Source organism: Hyla sarda, unplaced genomic scaffold (assembly GCF_029499605.1).
Source record: "Hyla sarda isolate aHylSar1 unplaced genomic scaffold, aHylSar1.hap1 scaffold_186, whole genome shotgun sequence".
NCBI lineage: Eukaryota > Metazoa > Chordata > Amphibia > Anura > Hylidae > Hyla > Hyla sarda.
Genome location: NW_026608510.1, coordinates 171,612 through 191,854, shown reverse-complemented (window position 1 = coordinate 191,854; position 20,243 = coordinate 171,612). Strand labels below are relative to the sequence as shown.

The 20,243-nt window shown below is 46.1% G+C and overlaps 9 non-coding genes across 9 annotated transcripts; all 9 read left to right on the top strand.

The window, feature by feature from the left end:
* Nucleotides 1-56: 56 nt before the first annotated feature.
* On the top strand, nucleotides 57-247 carry LOC130315085 (U2 spliceosomal RNA). Its single transcript, XR_008862670.1, has one exon. It is a non-coding gene; the product is annotated as a U2 spliceosomal RNA (small nuclear RNA).
* Nucleotides 248-2,332: 2,085 nt separating this feature from the next.
* On the top strand, nucleotides 2,333-2,523 carry LOC130315084 (U2 spliceosomal RNA). The gene has a single exon (XR_008862669.1). It is a non-coding gene; the product is annotated as a U2 spliceosomal RNA (small nuclear RNA).
* Nucleotides 2,524-4,601: 2,078 nt separating this feature from the next.
* On the top strand, nucleotides 4,602-4,792 carry LOC130315082 (U2 spliceosomal RNA). The gene has a single exon (XR_008862668.1). It is a non-coding gene; the product is annotated as a U2 spliceosomal RNA (small nuclear RNA).
* A 2,094-nt stretch (nucleotides 4,793-6,886) lies between these two features.
* LOC130315081 (U2 spliceosomal RNA) lies at nucleotides 6,887-7,077 on the top strand. Its single transcript, XR_008862667.1, has one exon. It is a non-coding gene; the product is annotated as a U2 spliceosomal RNA (small nuclear RNA).
* Nucleotides 7,078-9,158: 2,081 nt separating this feature from the next.
* On the top strand, nucleotides 9,159-9,349 carry LOC130315080 (U2 spliceosomal RNA). The gene has a single exon (XR_008862666.1). It is a non-coding gene; the product is annotated as a U2 spliceosomal RNA (small nuclear RNA).
* Nucleotides 9,350-11,429: 2,080 nt separating this feature from the next.
* On the top strand, nucleotides 11,430-11,620 carry LOC130315078 (U2 spliceosomal RNA). Its single transcript, XR_008862664.1, has one exon. It is a non-coding gene; the product is annotated as a U2 spliceosomal RNA (small nuclear RNA).
* A 2,082-nt stretch (nucleotides 11,621-13,702) lies between these two features.
* Nucleotides 13,703-13,893, top strand: LOC130315077 (U2 spliceosomal RNA). Its single transcript, XR_008862663.1, has one exon. It is a non-coding gene; the product is annotated as a U2 spliceosomal RNA (small nuclear RNA).
* A 2,100-nt stretch (nucleotides 13,894-15,993) lies between these two features.
* On the top strand, nucleotides 15,994-16,184 carry LOC130315076 (U2 spliceosomal RNA). The gene has a single exon (XR_008862662.1). It is a non-coding gene; the product is annotated as a U2 spliceosomal RNA (small nuclear RNA).
* A 2,100-nt stretch (nucleotides 16,185-18,284) lies between these two features.
* On the top strand, nucleotides 18,285-18,475 carry LOC130315075 (U2 spliceosomal RNA). Its single transcript, XR_008862661.1, has one exon. It is a non-coding gene; the product is annotated as a U2 spliceosomal RNA (small nuclear RNA).
* Nucleotides 18,476-20,243: the final 1,768 nt, after the last annotated feature.

The following is a 20,243-nucleotide window of genomic DNA, read 5'->3' as shown; positions in this document are numbered from 1 at the left end:
CAAGCAGTGATAGTGCCCATGAAGGGCACCTTGTTGGGCCCGCCCCTTTCACGGTTATCGCTTCTCGGCCTTTTGGCTAAGATCAAGTGTAGTATCTGTTCTTATCAGTTTAATATCTGATACGTCCCCTATCTGGGGACCATATATTAAATGGATTTTTGAGAACGGGGGCCGATTTCGAAGCTTGCTTCCGTCGCCCTATGCATTGACCCGATATGGCAGTATCTTCGGGTACAGTGCACCACCCCCTTACAGGGTTAAAAAGAAAGATTCCTACTTTCATTGCTACCTGCTTGCTGGCTAGCCAGCTAGCCAGCCCTGTGGGCCTTGCTGCTGCTGCAGCCAAAAAACAAAAGGTGGTGCTGCTGCTGCTTCTGCTGCTTCTGCTTCTGCTTGTGTCTGGCCGCTGTTGGAGCGTCCAGGCACAGGACTTCTGCTGCTGCTGACTAAATGGCCTCCTTAATTGGATCATTTGAGTAGCCAGCACACCTGTGCAGGTAGGGCATGACACGATAGGCAGCTGCCTTGATAGCGGGTGGGTGCTGAATGTTCCTAATTGACAAAATAAGATTAATGCTTATGAAGAAATATAAAATCTCATCCCTTCCCCAATATCGCGCCACACCCCTACCCCTTAATTCCCTGGTTGAACTTGATGGACATATGTCTTTTTTCGACCGTACTAACTATGTAACTATGTAACATAACATGGGGGGGGGGGGGGGGTCTCCTGGCTGTTCACACAGGTGTGTCATTGCTGTACATTGACCATGCATTGCTTCTGTGGTATTGCAAAGGCAAAGACAAATGCTTCCAGCCATCCATTGCACTAATGGATTGGTCATCAGCTGGCTGTCTATGTCCCGCATCAATATAGACCAAAGTACAGAGGGTTAGGCTATGCTATTGTGCACCTACCTGATGCATCAGAAGGTGCGAGGCCCTTGCTAAATTCTGTGCACAGACTTTGAGATCTATACTTTAGACTGTATCTAAACCTGCTCCAACATGGACTGACATTCTGGCCTACTTTCAGCCGATGCGACTTGTCTGTCGCTGAACAGTCGCTTTTTATGTATTCAGCACCTATGTATAATGTTGTAAAAATGCTCTAGAAGCTAAAGTCGCAGAAATGTCACACATATTTGGCCTGCAACTTTCTGTGCGACAAATTCAGACAGGAAAAATCAGTATAAATCCTTAGAAAATTATCCCCCAGTGTCTCCATCTGCTGGCGGTATTGAATAAGCATTGCTGCACTGATGGGGTATGCATTAGACGAAAAAAAAGAAGAAAAAGAAGAATAATACGCCCAGAAAAGAGGCGAAAAGGAGAAAAACGTAAAAAAACGTGAAAAAAAAGTAAGAGGAAGAGAAGGGAAAAAAAGGTGGAAATGGGTTTAAAAGTGATTTCGGCGGAGAAATATATATATATATATATATATATATATATATATATACGCGCACACACACACATATATATAAACGTATTCTCCGTTGAGATATTGCAGCCGCTGCTGTGTCCAGGCCCAGGAGCCTTAGCACTGTGCTGTGATGTCACTCAATACCACTGACATCACTAGGTGTAAACAACATCTCTCCTTTGCTGTGTATGTGACTATGGAGCTGTTTGGTGATGTCGTCTATTATGGCCTTCATAGAAGCAACAGGAGATTGTTGCATCCATCTAGAACCCTCAGAACTACAGTGCTATGATGTCACTCACTTCCACAGGCCTTGCAGAGTGTAAACAACAACAACCCAGCTTTGTTGTGTATGTAACCATAGGGATTTGTGATGTCACCTAGAACCTTCACAGCAGCGACAGCTTTATGAGGAGCATCAGCACTGCTCTGCCTGAGCAGAACCATCACCGCCATAGGTTGTCAAATAACCCGGGTTTAACCCACACAGGTAAGTCCAATGGGGTGCAGGCATGTCCTCTATGCTTACAGCTTCCCGTGGGTGTTGGTTTGATACCGTTTGGGGACAGCCAAGGAGGCATCTGCAGGCAACAAAGGTAGGTGTGTGCTTGTGTGTGTGTTTCCTATGCAGATCCTAAGCCCAGTGTCACATGCAAGTAGGAGGAGTAAGAAGGGTTCCTGGCAAATCCGGGTTATGGATTGCATTTAAAAAGGCCCCGTGGGAGTGCAATGGGCCCCTGTCTTGCTGCTTAGCAATAATGGTATGGGTTTAGGTTCTGCTGTGTGTACTGGTGGTTGACTGCCCCCCAGCCCAGAGTGTGCATGGAAAATTGTCTGGCAGCCTCCCTGACAGCAAGCAGTGATAGTGCCCATGAAGGGCACCTTGTTGGGCCCGCCCCTTTCACGGTTATCGCTTCTCGGCCTTTTGGCTAAGATCAAGTGTAGTATCTGTTCTTATCAGTTTAATATCTGATACGTCCCCTATCTGGGGACCATATATTAAATGGATTTTTGAGAACGGGGGCCGATTTCGAAGCTTGCTTCCGTCGCCCTATGCATTGACCCGATATGGCAGTATCTTCGGGTACAGTGCACCACCCCCTTACAGGGTTAAAAAGAAAGATTCCTACTTTCAATGCTACCTGCTTGCTGGCTAGCCAGCTAGCCAGCCCTGTGGGCCTTGCTGCTGCTGCAGCCAAAAAACAAAAGGTGGTGCTGCTGCTGCTTCTGCTGCTTCTGCTTCTGCTTGTGTCTGGCCGCTGTTGGAGCGTCCAGGCACAGGACTTCTGCTGCTGCTGACTAAATGGCCTCCTTAATTGGATCATTTGAGTAGCCAGCACACCTGTGCAGGTAGGGCATGACATGATAGGCAGCTGCCTTGATAGCGGGTGGGTGCTGAATGTTCCTAATTGACAAAATAAGATTAATGCTTATGAAGAAATATAAAATCTCATCCCTTCCCCAATATTGCGCCACACCCCTACCCCTTAATTCCCTGGTTGAACTTGATGGACATATGTCTTTTTTCGACCGTACTAACTATGTAACTATGTAACATAACATGGGGGGGGGGGGGGGTCTCCTGGCTGTTCACACAGGTGTGTCATTGCTGTACATTGACCATGCATTGCTTCTGTGGTATTGCAAAGGCAAAGACAAATGCTTCCAGCCATCCATTGCACTAATGGATTGGTCATCAGCTGGCTGTCTATGTCCCGCATCAATATAGACCAAAGTACAGAGGGTTAGGCTATGCTATTGTGCACCTACCTGATGCATCAGAAGGTGCGAGGCCCTTGCTAAATTCTGTGCACAGACTTTGAGATCTATACTTTAGACTGTATCTAAACCTGCTCCAACATGGACTGACATTCTGGCCTACTTTCAGCCGATGCGACTTGTCTGTCGCTGAACAGTCGCTTTTTATGTATTCAGCACCTATTTATAATGTTGTAAAAATGCTCTAGAAGCTAAAGTCGCAGAAATGTCACACATATTTGGCCTGCAACTTTCTGTGCGACAAATTCAGACAGGAAAAATCAGTATAAATCCTTAGAAAATTATCCCCCAGTGTCTCCATCTGCTGGCGGTATTGAATAAGCATTGCTGCACTGATGGGGTATGCATTAGACGAAAAAAAAGAAGAAAAAGAAGAATAATACGCCCAGAAAAGAGGCAAAAAGGAGAAAAACGTAAAAAAACGTGAAAAAAAAGTAAGAGGAAGAGAAGGGAAAAAAAGGTGGAAATGGGTTTAAAAGTGATTTCGGCGGAGAAATATATATATATATATATATATATATATATACGCGCACACACACACATATATATAAACGTATTCTCCGTTGAGATATTGCAGCCGCTGCTGTGTCCAGGCCCAGGAGCCTTAGCACTGTGCTGTGATGTCACTCAATACCACTGACATCACTAGGTGTAAACAACATCTCTCCTTTGCTGTGTATGTGACTATGGAGCTGTTTGGTGATGTCGTCTATTATGGCCTTCATAGAAGCAACAGGAGATTGTTGCATCCATCTAGAACCCTCAGAACTACAGTGCTATGATGTCACTCACTTCCACAGGCCTTGCAGAGTGTAAACAACAACAACCCAGCTTTGTTGTGTATGTAACCATAGGGATTTGTGATGTCACCTAGAACCTTCACAGCAGCGACAGCTTTATGAGGAGCATCAGCACTGCTCTGCCTGAGCAGAACCATCACCGCCATAGGTTGTCAAATAACCCGGGTTTAACCCACACAGGTAAGTCCAATGGGGTGCAGGCATGTCCTCTATGCTTACAGCTTCCCGTGGGTGTTGGTTTGATACCGTTTGGGGACAGCCAAGGAGGCATCTGCAGGCAACAAAGGTAGGTGTGTGCTTGTGTGTGTGTTTCCTATGCAGATCCTAAGCCCAGTGTCACATGCAAGTAGGAGGAGTAAGAAGGGTTCCTGGCAAATCCGGGTTATGGATTGCATTTAAAAAGGCCCCGTGGGAGTGCAATGGGCCCCTGTCTTGCTGCTTAGCAATAATGGTATGGGTTTAGGTTCTGCTGTGTGTACTGGTGGTTGACTGCCCCCCAGCCCAGAGTGTGCATGGAAAATTGTCTGGCAGCCTCCCTGACAGCAAGCAGTGATAGTGCCCATGAAGGGCACCTTGTTGGGCCCGCCCCTTTCACGGTTATCGCTTCTCGGCCTTTTGGCTAAGATCAAGTGTAGTATCTGTTCTTATCAGTTTAATATCTGATACGTCCCCTATCTGGGGACCATATATTAAATGGATTTTTGAGAACGGGGGCCGATTTCGAAGCTTGCTTCCGTCGCCCTATGCATTGACCCGATATGGCAGTATCTTCGGGTACAGTGCACCACCCCCTTACAGGGTTAAAAAGAAAGATTCCTACTTTCATTGCTACCTGCTTGCTGGCTAGCCAGCTAGCCAGCCCTGTGGGCCTTGCTGCTGCTGCAGCCAAAAAACAAAAGGTGGTGCTGCTGCTGCTTCTGCTGCTTCTGCTTCTGCTTGTGTCTGGCCGCTGTTGGAGCGTCCAGGCACAGGACTTCTGCTGCTGCTGACTAAATGGCCTCCTTAATTGGATCATTTGAGTAGCCAGCACACCTGTGCAGGTAGGGCATGACATGATAGGCAGCTGCCTTGATAGCGGGTGGGTGCTGAATGTTCCTAATTGACAAAATAAGATTAATGCTTATGAAGAAATATAAAATCTCATCCCTTCCCCAATATCGCGCCACACCCCTACCCCTTAATTCCCTGGTTGAACTTGATGGACATATGTCTTTTTTCGACCGTACTAACTATGTAACTATGTAACATAACATGGGGGGGGGGGGGGGGGGGGTCTCCTGGCTGTTCACACAGGTGTGTCATTGCTGTACATTGACCATGCATTGCTTCTGTGGTATTGCAAAGGCAAAGACAAATGCTTCCAGCCATCCATTGCACTAATGGATTGGTCATCAGCTGGCTGTCTATGTCCCGCATCAATATAGACCAAAGTACAGAGGGTTAGGCTATGCTATTGTGCACCTACCTGATGCATCAGAAGGTGCGAGGCCCTTGCTAAATTCTGTGCACAGACTTTGAGATCTATACTTTAGACTGTATCTAAACCTGCTCCAACATGGACTGACATTCTGGCCTACTTTCAGCCGATGCGACTTGTCTGTCGCTGAACAGTCGCTTTTTATGTATTCAGCACCTATGTATAATGTTGTAAAAATGCTCTAGAAGCTAAAGTCGCAGAAATGTCACACATATTTGGCCTGCAACTTTCTGTGCGACAAATTCAGACAGGAAAAATCAGTATAAATCCTTAGAAAATTATCCCCCAGTGTCTCCATCTGCTGGCGGTATTGAATAAGCATTGCTGCACTGATGGGGTATGCATTAGACGAAAAAAAAAGAAGAAAAAGAAGAATAATACGCCCAGAAAAGAGGCGAAAAGGAGAAAAACGTAAAAAAACGTGAAAAAAAAGTAAGAGGAAGAGAAGGGAAAAAAAGGTGGAAATGGGTTTAAAAGTGATTTCGGCGGAGAAATATATATATATATATATATATATATATATATATATATATATGCGCACACACACACATATATATAAACGTATTCTCCGTTGAGATATTGCAGCCGCTGCTGTGTCCAGGCCCAGGAGCCTTAGCACTGTGCTGTGATGTCACTCAATACCACTGACATCACTAGGTGTAAACAACATCTCTCCTTTGCTGTGTATGTGACTATGGAGCTGTTTGGTGATGTCGTCTATTATGGCCTTCATAGAAGCAACAGGAGATTGTTGCATCCATCTAGAACCCTCAGAACTACAGTGCTATGATGTCACTCACTTCCACAGGCCTTGCAGAGTGTAAACAACAACAACCCAGCTTTGTTGTGTATGTAACCATAGGGATTTGTGATGTCACCTAGAACCTTCACAGCAGCGACAGCTTTATGAGGAGCATCAGCACTGCTCTGCCTGAGCAGAACCATCACCGCCATAGGTTGTCAAATAACCCGGGTTTAACCCACACAGGTAAGTCCAATGGGGTGCAGGCATGTCCTCTATGCTTACAGCTTCCCGTGGGTGTTGGTTTGATACCGTTTGGGGACAGCCAAGGAGGCATCTGCAGGCAACAAAGGTAGGTGTGTGCTTGTGTGTGTGTTTCCTATGCAGATCCTAAGCCCAGTGTCACATGCAAGTAGGAGGAGTAAGAAGGGTTCCTGGCAAATCCGGGTTATGGATTGCATTTAAAAAGGCCCCGTGGGAGTGCAATGGGCCCCTGTCTTGCTGCTTAGCAATAATGGTATGGGTTTAGGTTCTGCTGTGTGTACTGGTGGTTGACTGCCCCCCAGCCCAGAGTGTGCATGGAAAATTGTCTGGCAGCCTCCCTGACAGCAAGCAGTGATAGTGCCCATGAAGGGCACCTTGTTGGGCCCGCCCCTTTCACGGTTATCGCTTCTCGGCCTTTTGGCTAAGATCAAGTGTAGTATCTGTTCTTATCAGTTTAATATCTGATACGTCCCCTATCTGGGGACCATATATTAAATGGATTTTTGAGAACGGGGGCCGATTTCGAAGCTTGCTTCCGTCGCCCTATGCATTGACCCGATATGGCAGTATCTTCGGGTACAGTGCACCACCCCCTTACAGGGTTAAAAAGAAAGATTCCTACTTTCATTGCTACCTGCTTGCTGGCTAGCCAGCTAGCCAGCCCTGTGGGCCTTGCTGCTGCTGCAGCCAAAAAACAAAAGGTGGTGCTGCTGCTGCTTCTGCTTCTGCTTGTGTCTGGCCGCTGTTGGAGCGTCCAGGCACAGGACTTCTGCTGCTGCTGACTAAATGGCCTCCTTAATTGGATCATTTGAGTAGCCAGCACACCTGTGCAGGTAGGGCATGACATGATAGGCAGCTGCCTTGATAGCGGGTGGGTGCTGAATGTTCCTAATTGACAAAATAAGATTAATGCTTATGAAGAAATATAAAATCTCATCCCTTCCCCAATATCGCGCCACACCCCTACCCCTTAATTCCCTGGTTGAACTTGATGGACATATGTCTTTTTTCGACCGTACTAACTATGTAACTATGTAACATAACATGGGGGGGGGGGGGTCTCCTGGCTGTTCACACAGGTGTGTCATTGCTGTACATTGACCATGCATTGCTTCTGTGGTATTGCAAAGGCAAAGACAAATGCTTCCAGCCATCCATTGCACTAATGGATTGGTCATCAGCTGGCTGTCTATGTCCCGCATCAATATAGACCAAAGTACAGAGGGTTAGGCTATGCTATTGTGCACCTACCTGATGCATCAGAAGGTGCGAGGCCCTTGCTAAATTCTGTGCACAGACTTTGAGATCTATACTTTAGACTGTATCTAAACCTGCTCCAACATGGACTGACATTCTGGCCTACTTTCAGCCGATGCGACTTGTCTGTCGCTGAACAGTCGCTTTTTATGTATTCAGCACCTATGTATAATGTTGTAAAAATGCTCTAGAAGCTAAAGTCGCAGAAATGTCACACATATTTGGCCTGCAACTTTCTGTGCGACAAATTCAGACAGGAAAAATCAGTATAAATCCTTAGAAAATTATCCCCCAGTGTCTCCATCTGCTGGCGGTATTGAATAAGCATTGCTGCACTGATGGGGTATGCATTAGACGAAAAAAAAGAAGAAAAAGAAGAATAATACGCCCAGAAAAGAGGCGAAAAGGAGAAAAACGTAAAAAAACGTGAAAAAAAAGTAAGAGGAAGAGAAGGGAAAAAAAGGTGGAAATGGGTTTAAAAGTGATTTCGGCGGAGAAATATATATATATATATATATATATATATATATATATATATATATACGCGCACACACACACATATATATAAACGTATTCTCCGTTGAGATATTGCAGCCGCTGCTGTGTCCAGGCCCAGGAGCCTTAGCACTGTGCTGTGATGTCACTCAATACCACTGACATCACTAGGTGTAAACAACATCTCTCCTTTGCTGTGTATGTGACTATGGAGCTGTTTGGTGATGTCGTCTATTATGGCCTTCATAGAAGCAACAGGAGATTGTTGCATCCATCTAGAACCCTCAGAACTACAGTGCTATGATGTCACTCACTTCCACAGGCCTTGCAGAGTGTAAACAACAACAACCCAGCTTTGTTGTGTATGTAACCATAGGGATTTGTGATGTCACCTAGAACCTTCACAGCAGCGACAGCTTTATGAGGAGCATCAGCACTGCTCTGCCTGAGCAGAACCATCACCGCCATAGGTTGTCAAATAACCCGGGTTTAACCCACACAGGTAAGTCCAATGGGGTGCAGGCATGTCCTCTATGCTTACAGCTTCCCGTGGGTGTTGGTTTGATACCGTTTGGGGACAGCCAAGGAGGCATCTGCAGGCAACAAAGGTAGGTGTGTGCTTGTGTGTGTGTTTCCTATGCAGATCCTAAGCCCAGTGTCACATGCAAGTAGGAGGAGTAAGAAGGGTTCCTGGCAAATCCGGGTTATGGATTGCATTTAAAAAGGCCCCGTGGGAGTGCAATGGGCCCCTGTCTTGCTGCTTAGCAATAATGGTATGGGTTTAGGTTCTGCTGTGTGTACTGGTGGTTGACTGCCCCCCAGCCCAGAGTGTGCATGGAAAATTGTCTGGCAGCCTCCCTGACAGCAAGCAGTGATAGTGCCCATGAAGGGCACCTTGTTGGGCCCGCCCCTTTCACGGTTATCGCTTCTCGGCCTTTTGGCTAAGATCAAGTGTAGTATCTGTTCTTATCAGTTTAATATCTGATACGTCCCCTATCTGGGGACCATATATTAAATGGATTTTTGAGAACGGGGGCCGATTTCGAAGCTTGCTTCCGTCGCCCTATGCATTGACCCGATATGGCAGTATCTTCGGGTACAGTGCACCACCCCCTTACAGGGTTAAAAAGAAAGATTCCTACTTTCATTGCTACCTGCTTGCTGGCTAGCCAGCTAGCCAGCCCTGTGGGCCTTGCTGCTGCTGCAGCCAAAAAACAAAAGGTGGTGCTGCTGCTGCTTCTTCTGCTTCTGCTTGTGTCTGGCCGCTGTTGGAGCGTCCAGGCACAGGACTTCTGCTGCTGCTGACTAAATGGCCTCCTTAATTGGATCATTTGAGTAGCCAGCACACCTGTGCAGGTAGGGCATGACATGATAGGCAGCTGCCTTGATAGCGGGTGGGTGCTGAATGTTCCTAATTGACAAAATAAGATTAATGCTTATGAAGAAATATAAAATCTCATCCCTTCCCCAATATCGCGCCACACCCCTACCCCTTAATTCCCTGGTTGAACTTGATGGACATATGTCTTTTTTCGACCGTACTAACTATGTAACTATGTAACATAACATGGGGGGGGGGGGGGGGGTCTCCTGGCTGTTCACACAGGTGTGTCATTGCTGTACATTGACCATGCATTGCTTCTGTGGTATTGCAAAGGCAAAGACAAATGCTTCCAGCCATCCATTGCACTAATGGATTGGTCATCAGCTGGCTGTCTATGTCCCGCATCAATATAGACCAAAGTACAGAGGGTTAGGCTATGCTATTGTGCACCTACCTGATGCATCAGAAGGTGCGAGGCCCTTGCTAAATTCTGTGCACAGACTTTGAGATCTATACTTTAGACTGTATCTAAACCTGCTCCAACATGGACTGACATTCTGGCCTACTTTCAGCCGATGCGACTTGTCTGTCGCTGAACAGTCGCTTTTTATGTATTCAGCACCTATGTATAATGTTGTAAAAATGCTCTAGAAGCTAAAGTCGCAGAAATGTCACACATATTTGGCCTGCAACTTTCTGTGCGACAAATTCAGACAGGAAAAATCAGTATAAATCCTTAGAAAATTATCCCCCAGTGTCTCCATCTGCTGGCGGTATTGAATAAGCATTGCTGCACTGATGGGGTATGCATTAGACGAAAAAAAAAGAAGAAAAAGAAGAATAATACGCCCAGAAAAGAGGCGAAAAGGAGAAAAACGTAAAAAAACGTGAAAAAAAAGTAAGAGGAAGAGAAGGGAAAAAAAGGTGGAAATGGGTTTAAAAGTGATTTCGGCGGAGAAATATATATATATATATATATATATATATATATATACGCGCACACACACACATATATATAAACGTATTCTCCGTTGAGATATTGCAGCCGCTGCTGTGTCCAGGCCCAGGAGCCTTAGCACTGTGCTGTGATGTCACTCAATACCACTGACATCACAAGGTGTAAACAACATCTCTCCTTTGCTGTGTATGTGACTATGGAGCTGTTTGGTGATGTCGTCTATTATGGCCTTCATAGAAGCAACAGGAGATTGTTGCATCCATCTAGAACCCTCAGAACTACAGTGCTATGATGTCACTCACTTCCACAGGCCTTGCAGAGTGTAAACAACAACAACCCAGCTTTGTTGTGTATGTAACCATAGGGATTTTGTGATGTCACCTAGAACCTTCACAGCAGCGACAGCTTTATGAGGAGCATCAGCACTGCTCTGCCTGAGCAGAACCATCACCGCCATAGGTTGTCAAATAACCCGGGTTTAACCCACACAGGTAAGTCCAATGGGGTGCAGGCATGTCCTCTATGCTTACAGCTTCCCGTGGGTGTTGGTTTGATACCGTTTGGGGACAGCCAAGGAGGCATCTGCAGGCAACAAAGGTAGGTGTGTGCTTGTGTGTGTGTTTCCTATGCAGATCCTAAGCCCAGTGTCACATGCAAGTAGGAGGAGTAAGAAGGGTTCCTGGCAAATCCGGGTTATGGATTGCATTTAAAAAGGCCCCGTGGGAGTGCAATGGGCCCCTGTCTTGCTGCTTAGCAATAATGGTATGGGTTTAGGTTCTGCTGTGTGTACTGGTGGTTGACTGCCCCCCAGCCCAGAGTGTGCATGGAAAATTGTCTGGCAGCCTCCCTGACAGCAAGCAGTGATAGTGCCCATGAAGGGCACCTTGTTGGGCCCGCCCCTTTCACGGTTATCGCTTCTCGGCCTTTTGGCTAAGATCAAGTGTAGTATCTGTTCTTATCAGTTTAATATCTGATACGTCCCCTATCTGGGGACCATATATTAAATGGATTTTTGAGAACGGGGGCCGATTTCGAAGCTTGCTTCCGTCGCCCTATGCATTGACCCGATATGGCAGTATCTTCGGGTACAGTGCACCACCCCCTTACAGGGTTAAAAAGAAAGATTCCTACTTTCATTGCTACCTGCTTGCTGGCTAGCCAGCTAGCCAGCCCTGTGGGCCTTGCTGCTGCTGCAGCCAAAAAACAAAAGGTGGTGCTGCTGCTGCTTCTGCTTCTGCTTGTGTCTGGCCGCTGTTGGAGCGTCCAGGCACAGGACTTCTGCTGCTGCTGACTAAATGGCCTCCTTAATTGGATCATTTGAGTAGCCAGCACACCTGTGCAGGTAGGGCATGACATGATAGGCAGCTGCCTTGATAGCGGGTGGGTGCTGAATGTTCCTAATTGACAAAATAAGATTAATGCTTATGAAGAAATATAAAATCTCATCCCTTCCCCAATATCGCGCCACACCCCTACCCCTTAATTCCCTGGTTGAACTTGATGGACATATGTCTTTTTTCGACCGTACTAACTATGTAACTATGTAACATAACATGGGGGGGGGGGGTCTCCTGGCTGTTCACACAGGTGTGTCATTGCTGTACATTGACCATGCATTGCTTCTGTGGTATTGCAAAGGCAAAGACAAATGCTTCCAGCCATCCATTGCACTAATGGATTGGTCATCAGCTGGCTGTCTATGTCCCGCATCAATATAGACCAAAGTACAGAGGGTTAGGCTATGCTATTGTGCACCTACCTGATGCATCAGAAGGTGCGAGGCCCTTGCTAAATTCTGTGCACAGACTTTGAGATCTATACTTTAGACTGTATCTAAACCTGCTCCAACATGGACTGACATTCTGGCCTACTTTCAGCCGATGCGACTTGTCTGTCGCTGAACAGTCGCTTTTTATGTATTCAGCACCTATGTATAATGTTGTAAAAATGCTCTAGAAGCTAAAGTCGCAGAAATGTCACACATATTTGGCCTGCAACTTTCTGTGCGACAAATTCAGACAGGAAAAATCAGTATAAATCCTTAGAAAATTATCCCCCAGTGTCTCCATCTGCTGGCGGTATTGAATAAGCATTGCTGCACTGATGGGGTATGCATTAGACGAAAAAAAAGAAGAAAAAGAAGAATAATACGCCCAGAAAAGAGGCGAAAAGGAGAAAAACGTAAAAAAACGTGAAAAAAAAGTAAGAGGAAGAGAAGGGAAAAAAAGGTGGAAATGGGTTTAAAAGTGATTTCGGCGGAGAAATATATATATATATATATATATATATATATATATATATATATATATACGCGCACACACACACATATATATAAACGTATTCTCCGTTGAGATATTGCAGCCGCTGCTGTGTCCAGGCCCAGGAGCCTTAGCACTGTGCTGTGATGTCACTCAATACCACTGACATCACTAGGTGTAAACAACATCTCTCCTTTGCTGTGTATGTGACTATGGAGCTGTTTGGTGATGTCGTCTATTATGGCCTTCATAGAAGCAACAGGAGATTGTTGCATCCATCTAGAACCCTCAGAACTACAGTGCTATGATGTCACTCACTTCCACAGGCCTTGCAGAGTGTAAACAACAACAACCCAGCTTTGTTGTGTATGTAACCATAGGGATTTGTGATGTCACCTAGAACCTTCACAGCAGCGACAGCTTTATGAGGAGCATCAGCACTGCTCTGCCTGAGCAGAACCATCACCGCCATAGGTTGTCAAATAACCCGGGTTTAACCCACACAGGTAAGTCCAATGGGGTGCAGGCATGTCCTCTATGCTTACAGCTTCCCGTGGGTGTTGGTTTGATACCGTTTGGGGACAGCCAAGGAGGCATCTGCAGGCAACAAAGGTAGGTGTGTGCTTGTGTGTGTGTTTCCTATGCAGATCCTAAGCCCAGTGTCACATGCAAGTAGGAGGAGTAAGAAGGGTTCCTGGCAAATCCGGGTTATGGATTGCATTTAAAAAGGCCCCGTGGGAGTGCAATGGGCCCCTGTCTTGCTGCTTAGCAATAATGGTATGGGTTTAGGTTCTGCTGTGTGTACTGGTGGTTGACTGCCCCCCAGCCCAGAGTGTGCATGGAAAATTGTCTGGCAGCCTCCCTGACAGCAAGCAGTGATAGTGCCCATGAAGGGCACCTTGTTGGGCCCGCCCCTTTCACGGTTATCGCTTCTCGGCCTTTTGGCTAAGATCAAGTGTAGTATCTGTTCTTATCAGTTTAATATCTGATACGTCCCCTATCTGGGGACCATATATTAAATGGATTTTTGAGAACGGGGGCCGATTTCGAAGCTTGCTTCCGTCGCCCTATGCATTGACCCGATATGGCAGTATCTTCGGGTACAGTGCACCACCCCCTTACAGGGTTAAAAAGAAAGATTCCTACTTTCATTGCTACCTGCTTGCTGGCTAGCCAGCTAGCCAGCCCTGTGGGCCTTGCTGCTGCTGCAGCCAAAAAACAAAAGGTGGTGCTGCTGCTGCTGCTTCTGCTGCTTCTGCTTCTGCTTGTGTCTGGCCGCTGTTGGAGCGTCCAGGCACAGGACTTCTGCTGCTGCTGACTAAATGGCCTCCTTAATTGGATCATTTGAGTAGCCAGCACACCTGTGCAGGTAGGGCATGACATGATAGGCAGCTGCCTTGATAGCGGGTGGGTGCTGAATGTTCCTAATTGACAAAATAAGATTAATGCTTATGAAGAAATATAAAATCTCATCCCTTCCCCAATATCGCGCCACACCCCTACCCCTTAATTCCCTGGTTGAACTTGATGGACATATGTCTTTTTTCGACCGTACTAACTATGTAACTATGTAACATAACATGGGGGGGGGGGGGGGGTCTCCTGGCTGTTCACACAGGTGTGTCATTGCTGTACATTGACCATGCATTGCTTCTGTGGTATTGCAAAGGCAAATACAAATGCTTCCAGCCATCCATTGCACTAATGGATTGGTCATCAGCTGGCTGTCTATGTCCCGCATCAATATAGACCAAAGTACAGAGGGTTAGGCTATGCTATTGTGCACCTACCTGATGCATCAGAAGGTGCGAGGCCCTTGCTAAATTCTGTGCACAGACTTTGAGATCTATACTTTAGACTGTATCTAAACCTGCTCCAACATGGACTGACATTCTGGCCTACTTTCAGCCGATGCGACTTGTCTGTCGCTGAACAGTCGCTTTTTATGTATTCAGCACCTATGTATAATGTTGTAAAAATGCTCTAGAAGCTAAAGTCGCAGAAATGTCACACATATTTGGCCTGCAACTTTCTGTGCGACAAATTCAGACAGGAAAAATCAGTATAAATCCTTAGAAAATTATCCCCCAGTGTCTCCATCTGCTGGCGGTATTGAATAAGCATTGCTGCACTGATGGGGTATGCATTAGACGAAAAAAAAGAAGAAAAAGAAGAATAATACGCCCAGAAAAGAGGCGAAAAGGAGAAAAACGTAAAAAAACGTGAAAAAAAAGTAAGAGGAAGAGAAGGGAAAAAAAGGTGGAAATGGGTTTAAAAGTGATTTTGGCGGAGAAATATATATATATATATATATATATATATATATATATATATATATATATACGCGCACACACACACATATATATAAACGTATTCTCCGTTGAGATATTGCAGCCGCTGCTGTGTCCAGGCCCAGGAGCCTTAGCACTGTGCTGTGATGTCACTCAATACCACTGACATCACTAGGTGTAAACAACATCTCTCCTTTGCTGTGTATGTGACTATGGAGCTGTTTGGTGATGTCGTCTATTATGGCCTTCATAGAAGCAACAGGAGATTGTTGCATCCATCTAGAACCCTCAGAACTACAGTGCTATGATGTCACTCACTTCCACAGGCCTTGCAGAGTGTAAACAACAACAACCCAGCTTTGTTGTGTATGTAACCATAGGGATTTGTGATGTCACCTAGAACCTTCACAGCAGCGACAGCTTTATGAGGAGCATCAGCACTGCTCTGCCTGAGCAGAACCATCACCGCCATAGGTTGTCAAATAACCCGGGTTTAACCCACACAGGTAAGTCCAATGGGGTGCAGGCATGTCCTCTATGCTTACAGCTTCCCGTGGGTGTTGGTTTGATACCGTTTGGGGACAGCCAAGGAGGCATCTGCAGGCAACAAAGGTAGGTGTGTGCTTGTGTGTGTGTTTCCTATGCAGATCCTAAGCCCAGTGTCACATGCAAGTAGGAGGAGTAAGAAGGGTTCCTGGCAAATCCGGGTTATGGATTGCATTTAAAAAGGCCCCGTGGGAGTGCAATGGGCCCCTGTCTTGCTGCTTAGCAATAATGGTATGGGTTTAGGTTCTGCTGTGTGTACTGGTGGTTGACTGCCCCCCAGCCCAGAGTGTGCATGGAAAATTGTCTGGCAGCCTCCCTGACAGCAAGCAGTGATAGTGCCCATGAAGGGCACCTTGTTGGGCCCGCCCCTTTCACGGTTATCGCTTCTCGGCCTTTTGGCTAAGATCAAGTGTAGTATCTGTTCTTATCAGTTTAATATCTGATACGTCCCCTATCTGGGGACCATATATTAAATGGATTTTTGAGAACGGGGGCCGATTTCGAAGCTTGCTTCCGTCGCCCTATGCATTGACCCGATATGGCAGTATCTTCGGGTACAGTGCACCACCCCCTTACAGGGTTAAAAAGAAAGATTCCTACTTTCATTGCTACCTGCTTGCTGGCTAGCCAGCTAGCCAGCCCTGTGGGCCTTGCTGCTGCTGCAGCCAAAAAACAAAAGGTGGTGCTGCTGCTGCTTCTGCTGCTTCTGCTTCTGCTTGTGTCTGGCCGCTGTTGGAGCGTCCAGGCACAGGACTTCTGCTGCTGCTGACTAAATGGCCTCCTTAATTGGATCATTTGAGTAGCCAGCACACCTGTGCAGGTAGGGCATGACATGATAGGCAGCTGCCTTGATAGCGGGTGGGTGCTGAATGTTCCTAATTGACAAAATAAGATTAATGCTTATGAAGAAATATAAAATCTCATCCCTTCCCCAATATCGCGCCACACCCCTACCCCTTAATTCCCTGGTTGAACTTGATGGACATATGTCTTTTTTCGACCGTACTAACTATGTAACTATGTAACATAACATGGGGGGGGGGGGGTCTCCTGGCTGTTCACACAGGTGTGTCATTGCTGTACATTGACCATGCATTGCTTCTGTGGTATTGCAAAGGCAAAGACAAATGCTTCCAGCCATCCATTGCACTAATGGATTGGTCATCAGCTGGCTGTCTATGTCCCGCATCAATATAGACCAAAGTACAGAGGGTTAGGCTATGCTATTGTGCACCTACCTGATGCATCAGAAGGTGCGAGGCCCTTGCTAAATTCTGTGCACAGACTTTGAGATCTATACTTTAGACTGTATCTAAACCTGCTCCAACATGGACTGACATTCTGGCCTACTTTCAGCCGATGCGACTTGTCTGTCGCTGAACAGTCGCTTTTTATGTATTCAGCACCTATGTATAATGTTGTAAAAATGCTCTAGAAGCTAAAGTCGCAGAAATGTCACACATATTTGGCCTGCAACTTTCTGTGCGACAAATTCAGACAGGAAAAATCAGTATAAATCCTTAGAAAATTATCCCCCAGTGTCTCCATCTGCTGGCGGTATTGAATAAGCATTGCTGCACTGATGGGGTATGCATTAGACGAAAAAAAAGAAGAAAAAGAAGAATAATACGCCCAGAAAAGAGGCGAAAAGGAGAAAAACGTAAAAAAACGTGAAAAAAAAGTAAGAGGAAGAGAAGGGAAAAAAAGGTGGAAATGGGTTTAAAAGTGATTTTGGCGGAGAAATATATATATATATATATATATATATATATATATATATATATATATATATATATACGCGCACACACACACATATATATAAACGTATTCTCCGTTGAGATATTGCAGCCGCTGCTGTGTCCAGGCCCAGGAGCCTTAGCACTGTGCTGTGATGTCACTCAATACCACTGACATCACTAGGTGTAAACAACATCTCTCCTTTGCTGTGTATGTGACTATGGAGCTGTTTGGTGATGTCGTCTATTATGGCCTTCATAGAAGCAACAGGAGATTGTTGCATCCATCTAGAACCCTCAGAACTACAGTGCTATGATGTCACTCACTTCCACAGGCCTTGCAGAGTGTAAACAACAACAACCCAGCTTTGTTGTGTATGTAACCATAGGGATTTGTGATGTCACCTAGAACCTTCACAGCAGCGACAGCTTTATGAGGAGCATCAGCACTGCTCTGCCTGAGCAGAACCATCACCGCCATAGGTTGTCAAATAACCCGGGTTTAACCCACACAGGTAAGTCCAATGGGGTGCAGGCATGTCCTCTATGCTTACAGCTTCCCGTGGGTGTTGGTTTGATACCGTTTGGGGACAGCCAAGGAGGCATCTGCAGGCAACAAAGGTAGGTGTGTGCTTGTGTGTGTGTTTCCTATGCAGATCCTAAGCCCAGTGTCACATGCAAGTAGGAGGAGTAAGAAGGGTTCCTGGCAAATCCGGGTTATGGATTGCATTTAAAAAGGCCCCGTGGGAGTGCAATGGGCCCCTGTCTTGCTGCTTAGCAATAATGGTATGGGTTTAGGTTCTGCTGTGTGTACTGGTGGTTGACTGCCCCCCAGCCCAGAGTGTGCATGGAAAATTGTCTGGCAGCCTCCCTGACAGCAAGCAGTGATAGTGCCCATGAAGGGCACCTTGTTGGGCCCGCCCCTTTCACGGTTATCGCTTCTCGGCCTTTTGGCTAAGATCAAGTGTAGTATCTGTTCTTATCAGTTTAATATCTGATACGTCCCCTATCTGGGGACCATATATTAAATGGATTTTTGAGAACGGGGGCCGATTTCGAAGCTTGCTTCCGTCGCCCTATGCATTGACCCGATATGGCAGTATCTTCGGGTACAGTGCACCACCCCCTTACAGGGTTAAAAAGAAAGATTCCTACTTTCATTGCTACCTGCTTGCTGGCTAGCCAGCTAGCCAGCCCTGTGGGCCTTGCTGCTGCTGCAGCCAAAAAACAAAAGGTGGTGCTGCTGCTGCTTCTGCTGCTTCTGCTTCTGCTTGTGTCTGGCCGCTGTTGGAGCGTCCAGGCACAGGACTTCTGCTGCTGCTGACTAAATGGCCTCCTTAATTGGATCATTTGAGTAGCCAGCACACCTGTGCAGGTAGGGCATGACATGATAGGCAGCTGCCTTGATAGCGGGTGGGTGCTGAATGTTCCTAATTGACAAAATAAGATTAATGCTTATGAAGAAATATAAAATCTCATCCCTTCCCCAATATCGCGCCACACCCCTACCCCTTAATTCCCTGGTTGAACTTGATGGACATATGTCTTTTTTCGACCGTACTAACTATGTAACTATGTAACATAACATGGGGGGGGGGGGGGGGGGGTCTCCTGGCTGTTCACACAGGTGTGTCATTGCTGTACATTGACCATGCATTGCTTCTGTGGTATTGCAAAGGCAAAGACAAATGCTTCCAGCCATCCATTGCACTAATGGATTGGTCATCAGCTGGCTGTCTATGTCCCGCATCAATATAGACCAAAGTACAGAGGGTTAGGCTATGCTATTGTGCACCTACCTGATGCATCAGAAGGTGCGAGGCCCTTGCTAAATTCTGTGCACAGACTTTGAGATCTATACTTTAGACTGTATCTAAACCTGCTCCAACATGGACTGACATTCTGGCCTACTTTCAGCCGATGCGACTTGTCTGTCGCTGAACAGTCGCTTTTTATGTATTCAGCACCTATGTATAATGTTGTAAAAATGCTCTAGAAGCTAAAGTCGCAGAAATGTCACACATATTTGGCCTGCAACTTTCTGTGCGACAAATTCAGACAGGAAAAATCAGTATAAATCCTTAGAAAATTATCCCCCAGTGTCTCCATCTGCTGGCGGTATTGAATAAGCATTGCTGCACTGATGGGGTATGCATTAGACGAAAAAAAAAGAAGAAAAAGAAGAATAATACGCCCAGAAAAGAGGCGAAAAGGAGAAAAACGTAAAAAAACGTGAAAAAAAAGTAAGAGGAAGAGAAGGGAAAAAAAGGTGGAAATGGGTTTAAAAGTGATTTCGGCGGAGAAATATATATATATATATATATATATATATGCGCACACACACACATATATATAAACGTATTCTCCGTTGAGATATTGCAGCCGCTGCTGTGTCCAGGCCCAGGAGCCTTAGCACTGTGCTGTGATGTCACTCAATACCACTGACATCACTAGGTGTAAACAACATCTCTCCTTTGCTGTGTATGTGACTATGGAGCTGTTTGGTGATGTCGTCTATTATGGCCTTCATAGAAGCAACAGGAGATTGTTGCATCCATCTAGAACCCTCAGAACTACAGTGCTATGATGTCACTCACTTCCACAGGCCTTGCAGAGTGTAAACAACAACAACCCAGCTTTGTTGTGTATGTAACCATAGGGATTTGTGATGTCACCTAGAACCTTCACAGCAGCGACAGCTTTATGAGGAGCATCAGCACTGCTCTGCCTGAGCAGAACCATCACCGCCATAGGTTGTCAAATAACCCGGGTTTAACCCACACAGGTAAGTCCAATGGGGTGCAGGCATGTCCTCTATGCTTACAGCTTCCCGTGGGTGTTGGTTTGATACCGTTTGGGGACAGCCAAGGAGGCATCTGCAGGCAACAAAGGT